The sequence below is a fragment of the Nomascus leucogenys genome, chromosome 5, assembly GCF_006542625.1.
Source record: "Nomascus leucogenys isolate Asia chromosome 5, Asia_NLE_v1, whole genome shotgun sequence".
NCBI lineage: Eukaryota > Metazoa > Chordata > Mammalia > Primates > Hylobatidae > Nomascus > Nomascus leucogenys.
This window is the reverse complement of record NC_044385.1, coordinates 138,290,381-138,300,186: the sequence shown is the minus strand read 5'-3', so window position 1 is coordinate 138,300,186 and position 9,806 is coordinate 138,290,381. Positions and strand designations below refer to the sequence as shown.

At 52.7% G+C, this 9,806-nt stretch overlaps 1 non-coding gene across 1 annotated transcript; it reads right to left on the bottom strand.

Moving 5' to 3' along the window:
- Nucleotides 1-8,306: 8,306 nt before the first annotated feature.
- LOC115835298 lies at nucleotides 8,307-8,367 on the bottom strand. Its single transcript, XR_004030286.1, has one exon. It is a non-coding gene; the product is annotated as a small nucleolar RNA SNORD44 (small nucleolar RNA).
- Between the last annotated feature and the right edge of the window lie 1,439 nt (nucleotides 8,368-9,806).

The following is a 9,806-nucleotide window of genomic DNA, read 5'->3' as shown; positions in this document are numbered from 1 at the left end:
TTTTGTGAATCTGGGGTAGCTTCATAACCACTCCCATTAAAAACTGCCGATTATAAACGTCCAAGAGTGCAGGACATCTGACTAAACTGGGAAAGCCGAAATTCTGGGGAGAAACAAACTGGTCTGGCCTGTTACACCCCCATTCCTGCTCCCCGGAGTGTGAAAGAGCAGGTGGGATTTGACATTCTAGGGCTGCTGTAGTGTTCACTCTGCAGGATCAAAAACAACATTTCAGGCCAGTGCGGCGACCAGCTTGGTCTCAGCGAGCCAGTGACCAGGGGCTGCTTGCAATCCAGTGCAGCAGCTATGAGTCAACAGGCCCTTCCTCCACCCTCTCTCATTAGCCCTCAGATGGAAAAGGCATCACTCACAAGAGGAGACAAGTCATAGGGAATTTCTATATGAAAAGAAATAAAGTGAAATCAGAGATGCTTTTTCTTACAGGCCATCCCTGTTATTGCAAATTAGATTAGCTACACAGGCTTCAATATAAATATGACACGAGGTTCACACGAGTGAAAGGACCATCCACTCCAATCTCTGCTTTCATCGAAGCGTCTCACATAAATTACATCTTGTCCTTTAATACACTTTTCAATGAGATTAAAACATCACTTTGACACAATTTCAAGCCCTTTCAGTTGCATGGGTTGCTTACTTCAGAAAACAGCAAATGGGGAAAGTGGTTCTGTTTAAATCTTCAGGCTGTGGGATGGGGCTTTAACGCAGCGCCAGTGCCCTGCACGCTGAGCTAATAGAGGGCCTCTTGGCCCCATTCGAATGCCATTTATCTTACCTAGAAGAGACAGAAACCAGCTGTCCTGTGAGCAGAAATCAGATTTCCCTCAGGTTGGGTGGAGGCCTGTGACTACCTGGGCACAGGGCCTCTTTGGAAAGCACATTTATATTAGACAGGGCAGCATCCTTCGGACAGGGGGAACGCAAATGGCCTGCGCCGACCCTGAAAGGGTTAGATACCTCACAGGACAGACACTAGCTTTGGGGAGAGAGTGCCACCTAAATGAGATAGAGGGAGGTTTGGCAGATCAGGCAGGGAAAGAGCCCTGTTTTGGATGGTGCTTGATCCTAAATCTCAACTTAGGGGCAGTGAGAAAAGGTGGGCAAACATAGGTGAGTTTTCTGCTAAACCAGCTAAAGGGAGATTTGAACCTCTTCTTGCCAGCAGAAACACGCCACTCTGACTCCCCAGGGGCCACCTGTCCCTTTATGGGCTGACTCCTTCTGGACCGGCTCCCATGGCTCTGGGGAGTGGAGGAGCCCCACCCAGACAAAGGACCCCATCAGGCAGCAGTGGAGGGGTGCGTGGGTTTCAGGGTAGGGGTTCTATGCATTTTCATTATTTTCAGCTATTTACAATTATGCTCAACGCTCAGAACACACAAGCAGATTTGCTTCTGGAGTAGAGGCTGGTTACAGCCTGCCTTCTCAGGTGATGTATCCTCTGCCATCAGGCAGGTAGGCACAGGAAGGCCCCCCACCTGGAGCCTCTTCCCTCAGACCCAGCACAGCCAAGGCAAGGTTCTCGGGGCCTCCTCTTCCTTGCGGGGAGAGAGACTAGGACCAGCAAGTCCAGCCGCCCAGATGCCAGCCCCCTCCCTTCCATCCCAACCCCTTTCCCTCTGCCTCCCGTGGCAGCCTCCCTACAGGGCTCCATCCGTTTCCATGACAGTGATAACAAGATCCTAGCACTAGGCCATCTGAAGGCTCTCTGTTCATCCTCACAGGTACGCATGACATCTCCTGTGTGCCTGCCTGCTCCAGCCCTGCCACCTGGCCTGCCTCGCATCCGAGAGAGGCGCTAGCAGGGGAAGAAGCCTGGTAGGGCCCAGGGGATGTGGGTGGCAACGGAATTGCTTTCCTCCTGGATCCCGGTTTAACCACCCTTCCAAACCAGGCGGAGCTCCTCCGGGGACACGCGCCAGTTGTTGGAGGCTTCCCCCTCTGCTGCGGGCGCTCTCTGCATGCCAGGCCCTAGGTGCAGGGTAGGAGGCCGGGGTAACAGGACCATTGTCCTGGGTGGGGAACGGAGCAGGACTCCTCTTTCCACCCCAGCGGGAGGGAAAAGCTGCCCTCCCATCCTCCCGGGCAGCCCCGCTGTCCGCCGCTGCGGTGACAGGGAGTTTTGGGGATCTTCTGCGCCAACTGGGGTACCATCAGGGCAATTCCCCCAACCCCGCCTTTCACAAAGGAGCTTCCAGAACGCAGGCCCCACCGCACTCCAGGAAATCGATGTTATAAAGCGAGCTTTTAATGCGTTAGTTGACTGGCGGCCGCTATCGCGTTCAAACACCTGTTTCCTGCAAGGGGAGGCGGCCAGCCAGGTCCCTGCTCCGGTCGATGACTGCCAGGCCTGCCCCGCCCTGCCCATTGAGTCCAGCACCAGCCACCGCCGAAAATCCATTTCACCTTTGAAACTTCGTGACCTTTCCTCTCCACGGGAGGCTCAAACCCGCGGAAAGAGGGGGCGGAAGCGGGCGGCTCCGCGGCGCTGGTTGGGGAGACTCCCAGCTGCGCAGACCGAGAACCTAGGCACGCGCGGTGCTGCAAGAGGAGGCAAAGCGGGTGCGATTTCGCTGGAGGAGGGAGGACACGCGCACGGAGCTGTGCGCCCGGGCGGGGTTCACTCCTCCCAGGGCGGCCCGCTCGGTTCCCGCCTTGGGGTGCCCTCCTTTGGGCGTCGGATCCCACCTTGGGGCGGCGAGACTGAGGCGTGGGCCGCGCTGATGGGGCTCTCGGACAGGCTCCGGGAGCTCTGCGAGTCCAAGGCTTGCGGCTCATTGATTTTTTTTTTTCGGTAGCAGAATTAATACAGTCAAGCCCGTCGGTCAGTCACAGTTAAATTGATTCTTTGCCCAAAACACCTCTCACTAAATGGCACACGCTTCAACATGTTAATTTTTCAAACGTAATTTCAGCCCGCGGATTTAGTTCTCGGCGCGGCCGGGTGTGTACCGCGGAGAGCGCATCCTGGCGCTGCCGAACGCGAGGGTGGGGGAGCCGCGAGGGGCGGGGAGGGGGCGCGGAGCTGTGGCGGACGCGAACCTCTCCCCGAAATCCACAGGCTCGACCTCCCTCCCCCTCCCCAAAAATGGCGACCCAGAGAGAAACAGTCTGGGTCCATTGGGCGGCGGCCAATCCCAAAAGCCGAGGATGGGGGAGGAGTGAACGCACTGATAAGAAAATGACAAATGTGCCCCACGGCGAGTCCGCTAGCCGTGGCCACCACATCTACCCACCTGTTCTTTCCCGGGGCCCCAAAGCTGCGGAGACACCCCATCCTCCTTCACAGAAAGTAACCGTGGAGACACCGCGCCCCTCTCCCGAGAGCCTTTACCGCCCAGCTCCCCAGCCCCGGGCGGGCTGAAGCCCCCGCGTAAGTTCGAGGCACACTTACAGTTAGTTCCTCCTCCAGCTCCAGCGGGTCCCCAGGGCGGGTCTGGCACGGCCGCGCCCCTAACGCTCTGCCCACGGGCACTTCCCGGAGCCCCGACTCATTCCGGACCGGTGGCCAGCGTGCCCAGAGCGCCGCAGATCACGGATCCCGGTCCGGCCCGGCTCCGGCAGCGCCAGCCCCGTAGCCGCGGGCGCCGGTGCCACGCGCACGCACACACACGCGCACACTCACACGCGCACCCCCGCTAGCACACTCACTCGCACACGCGCCTCTCTCCTCGCCTCGCGCGCGCGCACACACAGTGCAGGCGAGAGAGACAAGAAAATGAAATTTATTATTGATAGAAAAGACTTTACAGACAATTTCAAGTTATTGTTTCTCTCTGGGAAAAGGAGATCCCTCCACATAATGAAACGCCTTTTGTGTGGCGCGGAACAATACCAAACAAGTATTCTAATAAATAGCCACTGTTTTGTTCCTACTCGACAGTGAATAGAATCGAGCAGTTGGTTTGCGAGCAGCTGGGACGCCGTTTTGAGCTGGGAGGTGGAGCCGCGTCTCCAGTCCTCCTCTCGCCGCTCCCCAGTCCCCTCTCCCTTGTGTCCCCTCCTGCTCCCCGCTCCTCTCCCCATTCGCTCGCTCTCGCCTCCCGCCGCGGGTCCTCCTCCCGCGCCCCCGCCCCCGCGTTTCGGCCTGGCCTGCGGGATTCGCGCCGAGGCTACTGCAGGGACGGGGCACCCCTCCTGCTCCCCTGCGCCTCCGTCCCGAGGGACTGGGAAGTCCAACCCCCGCCCCCCCAAAAAAAATAGTTGTCAATTCTGTCATCACAGAGGGCTGCCTATTTTCGCCTGGAACTACTACCCGGGCCTTTTCTAACCCCCGGGTGGGAGGATGTCACCCCCCTCCCGTCCTGTGTCCACCCGGTCCTTCCCTGGGGTTTTCCGCGCCGCGCCCCCACTCCCACCCGCGCCGGTCCCCGCGCTGGGCTCTCTTCTCCCGCGGACAGCGCCTCGGCTTTGTTGGCTTGCAGCGGGGACACCGTGGCCGTGGGCGCCGCCGCGCCAGGCCTCCCCTGGTAGCAGCTCGGGCTCCCCTCCCCTTTTTTAATATTGCTCTGCGACAGGCTCCTGAATTCGCCCCTATCCCCACACTAGTGCCCTCACGACTAATGGCAGCTGCTGAACGAAGCAGTGTCTAAGGGTTAGTGTTGTGGACACAAAGCTCTCCAGGTAAACGTCCCTCGGCCAGGCGGCCCCGCGTTCCAGGCGCGCACTGCGGGAGGGGAGGCCTGCGGGGCTGTGCGGGGCTCCGGGGTGGTGCGGCCGCCCCTGCCTTGGTCGCGGAACCTCACGGCGCGCTGTCACTCCCTCTGCAGGCGGAGCCCCAGCCTTGCCTCGGAGGACCTAGTTGTCTGCCCTCCCTAGCGCAGGACTAGCCCACGCAGAGCCGAAGGCGGAGGAGGAAATGTGTTCTGTGAGGCTCCTGCGCTGGAGCCACACTTGTTTCTCGGGGTCTGGGGTCTCTGTCTCCACCCTCCCTCTCTGCCTCCTCCCCACAGTTGAGTGAGGCTGTCAGCACTTCGGACTTAAGACCACCACCCTTGAGACTCCTTGCAAATGTATCACAAGCAAACTCACTCCCTTTTTGAAAATGACGACCCCACGTTTGCTCAGAGGATTTGTGAGCCCCTCACACCCAAGGCAATATGTTTACCAACATAAACAAAAAAAAGGACGCACAAGTCCAGCACAGTTGAAAGACAGTAAGGGCGTGCCAGCCCTCAGTGTCGGTGCGAGGCGCGCGGACCCACGCACACATCTCCCCCGGACAAACGCAGGGTAATTTCTTTTCCATTGTCGGCAGCTGCAGTTTGCAGGAGATCGTTGTCTGTCTGGCTCTAATCTCGGAGACAAAAACCCCACATGACTTCACTCGATGGATCTTAATCTAGAGAAACACTATGTCATTTGCAAATTATTTCTTAATCGGACTAAGCTATTTAGAAGTGCGAGTGGAGGAGTGAGTGTTTTGGAAGCCGCCAGAGCTCAGATGTTGACTAGGAACACTCTTCCTAGCACTCGTTTTCCCCCAAAGGCACTTTGGTCTAAGTGTCAAAAGCAAAATTAAGCAGGTACATTTCTTTACTTGGGAATTTTTTTTTTTAAATTTACTTTTGAGAAACTGTATTCCCTTGGAGTTTAAGGCAATTTAGTTCAGTCCTCCAAGATGCTGGTAACAAGAGGAAGTTGGTCCTTGACATCTTTAAAAAACCGGGTTTGTGCAGGAATTTCGTGGCGGGAAACGCGGAGACACGTTGGAATTGGACCCATTCCAGCAGGCTCCTTGAAAGCTTTTTCCTTTTGTATGGAAAATGGAAACATTTTGGAATCCAGATTTAAAACTTTGACTTATATTTTACATGTTAAGTCGCTGAAAGATTGGGTACAACACTGCATAAACCTTCAAAACCTGCAAATATTTGAATGGTTTTTGTAAGCGGAGCAGCTGCCAGTCAGCTGGCTTTGACAGGCTGCCACAATTTTGTCACTTAATAGCGGGTGTTAGGCTAAGTGCAAAACACTCTGGCAAACAGATGTCAAACCCGTATCAATGGGGGTTGTGAAGTGGAGTTTTAACCCACATCAGGGTCTCGCGCACGGAGCCAGTGTGTACACGGTACACAGCGCAGCGAAGGCGAGCGCTCCTAAACGTAGTGGCCTCGCCCGGGGCGCTGGAGACGCGACCCTGAAATTCTGTAAAACCGAGGCTGCTCCTCTCCCGCCGAGGCAGAGGAGAAGCAGGGCCAAGGAGCCTTGCAGGGCATGGGGGTATGGACCCAGGTAGCCGCCTCCAGCCCCGCTGCCGCCCTGCATCCCGACCCGCTTCGCCCGCAGAAGGTGGCAGTTCTTTGCCCAGGCTGGCGCGCAGCGGCAGGTCCCAAGCGCGGCCCCGCGCCTCCCTCCTCCCGGCTTGCTGTGGGCGCTGCCCCCTTGTCTACCGAACTCGGCCCCCGGCAGCAAGCCTCTCCTGCGGCCTCAGTGGTGAGAAGGCGGAGGCTACAAATAAAAAGACTCTGTCGGGGCAGAGCTGGCAACCACGGCCGAGGTCACCCAGGTGTCTGCGGCCGCGCCAGACCCCGCCAGGCCCAGAGCCAAGTGCAGAGCGTGGCGGCACCGGCGCTTTATTCCCTTTGCCCGCAGCCGGCCGTCTGGGTGGAAATTGGCTTTTCCTAGTGGTTTGCAGGAGGAAGTGGCCCAGGAGCGCGGGGTCCTTGCGCGGCGAGGCGGGGAGGGCGGACGCTCAGAAGACCGTCTTCTTTGTTTAGGCACCGGAGGCGGCCCCTGGGGCACTGCCCTCCCTCTCCCAGGCAAGGGTCCTCCCCGAAGGCCTGATCTGCCCCTTTCACCTGAAGGACTGGAACTCTTAAGGGCGGCGGCGTCAAAAAAATGACCCCCACCCCCTGCGGCTCGCGGGATCCTGCGGCCTTTGTGTTTCTCGTGCTGAGAACTATTTATGCCCGCGCGTGGCTGCTGGGTGAGGTCTCAAACATTCTGCTCTGCCGGCAAACCAGTGCCACGGGGGATTATTCTGCACGAAGAATATCTGTTCACTCACTCAGAGCTTCCGTCATCCTTGAAATGTCTTCCCAAATTTTCACCTCTTGATGATGTCTAACTTCGACAGCAACCGCACATAGGAACAGGAGGCATCCCATGACTGATCCCACATCACAGCAGATCACTGGTTTTTCGATTTTCACAACGTGGATTGCATTTGACTTCGTGCTTAACTCACACTTCGCCTTTTCTTTGAATAACCATCATGCCAGCTCTTCATTTTGGGAACTTAAACTTGTGGCTGGAAGGCCAAAATGAAGCTTTGGATTTTACTACAAAATGTGATGAACGGCAAATTTGTCCTTATGTAGATTAAAAGAATTCTCAGAGCTTTCTCTTGAGGACAGCGATTTCATTCTGCATTGCATATTCCTTCATGATAGGTATTTGGCAACTGATTAGGAATCTTTAGGCTAGTATCTACTTTATAATGAACAGAAGTCAAAACACTAATTTTAATTTGCTTTACTATAAGCTCAGCCCGAGACCATTTGTGTGTCCCATGAATGCACACACAGTTAATAAGGGCTTATTCGTTTCTTATAATAAGAAATAAGATGTTTGTGTCTTATATTTTCATTGATGGAATACAATCAAAGCATAATTTAATGCCTCCCAAACCCTCTTAAAAATATACAGAACAAATATTCTCCTGCCAAGGAAGGGGGGGTGCCGTTGTAAAAATAACTAAAGCTTCTCTCTGTCATTGATTTTAATTATATTTTAATGGAAAATCAGATGTTTAAAAGCAGTTTCCAGAGGTCTATAGGATTCATTAATTCTAAATGTACAGAAATGTATTTTCACCTTCCGGCTAAAGTTCACTATTTTCCCACGTAAAATATCTAACCACAGAATTTTGCTTCGTCTCCTACCGAGGTGCATGTGCCGTTCAGGAAGGTGGGGGTTGACTGGGACAGGTGTCAGCTCCAGCAAGCATCCCTGCCCGGGCGCGTGCAATGCACTGGATGTCTAATTTCAGCTGTGCGGTGGAACTGGGCCTCGGTCTTTTGAGGGAGGGGCAGGGAACACTTGCTCAGGGCAGATGTGCAGTGCGGATGTGGCGGAGGAACCCCGAGATTTCAGTGTTGAATTGTGGGGTGCAGCTGTGCAACCCCGGGAGGGTTGGGCCTCATGGTGGGGGAGCTTGAAGGATGAAGAGGATGCAGGTAGAAGGATGATGCCCTCATTACATGTGATTCCAGGGGTGAAATAATTTTCCGAAATCATCATTTGTAGTGGAGGGTTTTTGTTTTTTGTTTTTGTTTGTTTGAAATCAGCTAAAGCCAAATATGACCTTCACATTCAGGCACCATTTGCTTATCATCACCCAGGGCAGTGGCTTTCACGTTGTTGGAATTGACTTCATCAAAAAAATTATATAACTGGAGATTCTGCTTACCCATTCTTTATTAGAGGCAGTAATTTCACTATCACGGTAATATTTTAATATTTTTCTATGCAGTTTATCCAAGGACTTAAGCTGAACCAACTGATGAGCCATAAAATAATGAATTTCACTGGTTTGTTGAATTTCTGTACTTATGTTTAACTGAACACAAGCTTCCCTCTCATCTTCTCCTGCCCCGTTCTTTTTTCTCAACACTCAACCTCTGTAGTAAGCCAGATGCAATTAGAATGGAATGTACAAATTGTTGAATAGGAATACAATTGGTATATCAAAATCTCTGAATCGGAGCTGACCAGGGTCAATATTTCACTTGATTCCAGTCCTTGAATATAGAAGCACAGCTGCAATTATTGAAAGACTTCACCGAGGAGTTAGATATTGTCAATGGGGTGAGTTTGAGTAATTGTCATTCAAAAGAGGAAGAGTCTGCTGATATGTGTGTGTATAATATTGTAATAATGTTATATGCTATAAAACAAAAATAACCCATGTTATATAGGAAGAAAGGGCCTTCTCAGTCATTAATTAATTCACAATAAAAACAAACTTCATTTGAAAAGTTAAAACAATTGTAACATTTCTAGTATTTCTTGACTATGCTAATTCATAGGTGATATGCACATGAGTAGGTTGAGCCAGACTTTCCAGTCTTTGGAGGCAAGGTCACAGCTTTGTGACCTGCAGTTGCCTGGAGCACTGGTTGGTGACTTCTCTAATCCTCAATTTTCTAATCCATAAAGTGGAGATATTAAATCCTACATGGTAGGATTATTATGACAACTGAACGATGTCATGAATGTAAAAGCACCTGGACCTGGCACTCAAAACATCACTGGAACACTCTAATTTTTTTCACTTGGTCTTCTTGGCATACCCACTCACATGGATTCCCTGTCTCAAGGGATGATGGAGAGAGTGAGGTCAGGCCAAGAAACACCTTACTTTCTTAGGGAAAACCCCAAAAATGTGTCCAGTGTGGTGCGTGCTGTGCATCCAGCATCGCCTCCTAGCCAGAGGTCTTTGTCTGCAGCACCTTAGACCCTGACCTATGTTGACATTTCAATGTTCTCTTCCTAGTGCTCCTTTCTCAGAAGTCCTTAAACATCTCCAGTCACTAACTAAAATTCGACACTCTGTCATGTTCTGTCACATGTAACCCAACTGGCCTTTGTAGGAACAGTGGGCATATCTAAAATTCTTATTGCTTTTGCTCATAAAGGCTTATTTATGGACCAGAATTAAAATGCAATTGGAATACACATTTCCTATTTCATAAACTACAGGATTTGGAGGTCTTACCCCTTACTTGCTTGGGGAGTTTTAAAAATTTTGGACCTTCATTCATTTCTTCATTCATTCATTC